This window comes from Dasypus novemcinctus, chromosome X (assembly GCF_030445035.2).
Source record: "Dasypus novemcinctus isolate mDasNov1 chromosome X, mDasNov1.1.hap2, whole genome shotgun sequence".
Classification (NCBI taxonomy): Eukaryota; Metazoa; Chordata; class Mammalia; order Cingulata; family Dasypodidae; genus Dasypus; species Dasypus novemcinctus.
The window spans coordinates 151,510,816-151,511,643 of record NC_080704.1 but is presented as its reverse complement, the minus strand read 5'-3'; the positions used below and the strand labels follow the sequence as shown (position 1 = coordinate 151,511,643).

The 828-nt window shown below is 42.1% G+C and overlaps 1 non-coding gene across 1 annotated transcript; it reads left to right on the top strand.

Annotated features, from left to right (window-relative positions):
• The first annotated feature begins 256 nt into the window (after positions 1 to 256).
• On the top strand, positions 257 to 364 carry LOC111762052 (U6 spliceosomal RNA). Its single transcript, XR_002795268.2, has one exon. It is a non-coding gene; the product is annotated as a U6 spliceosomal RNA (small nuclear RNA).
• The last annotated feature ends 464 nt before the right edge of the window (positions 365 to 828 follow it).

Below are 828 nucleotides of genomic sequence, written 5' to 3'. Positions count from 1 at the left end.
TGTGTGTGGATGGGAGTGTATGTGTGAGTGTGTGATGGTGTATGTGCGTGAGACTGTGTATTTGTGTGTGTATAGTGATGGGGTTGGTCAGAGTCTCACAGAGAGAGCATGCTGTTGGTATTTGAACTGGGCCAGTACTGATGAATTAGAGTCCCTAGGAAAACAAGAAGAAGAAGGACATCTTGCCAGTCTTTTCCCATGTAAAGACTGTTCTCCTCACTTTGCTAGGATTTACATTTCTTCAAAACCAAGTCCAGTGCTCGCTTCGGCAGTACATATACTAAAAATTGAAACAACACAGAGAAGATTAGTGTGGCCCCTGTGCAAGGATGACACGCAAAGTTGTGAAGTGTTCCATATTTTTAGAAGGATGAACTAAGGTTCTACCATGATTATTTTTGTAATTGGTCAGTTAATAAAATGACTGCTTTCAAATTGAAAAACAAAAAACAAACAAACAAACAAAAACCAAGTCCAAACGTGGTAGGGTGCAAGAAGCATTTTTAAATATGGTCCCAGACTCCCCTTGGGACCCTTTTGGTCACACAGTCTATGCGCCAGCCACACTGAACTTCTCTCTGTATTTCCAGAACATGCTCTTTTCATAATTCCTTTCCCTTGCATGCACTATTCCCATCACCTGGAATGTTCATCTCCCTTTTCTCATCTTGGCAAGGTAACCATTGACAATCTAGGGCGCAGAGCTAGAGAGAACACCTTATCAACAATCTTTGTAGCTTTATGGAACCGTCACCATGTTACTCCTGGTGAAAATACAGGTTCGTGAGCCCATTGAACTGTCCTCTGACTGACCTGATGGGATATGGT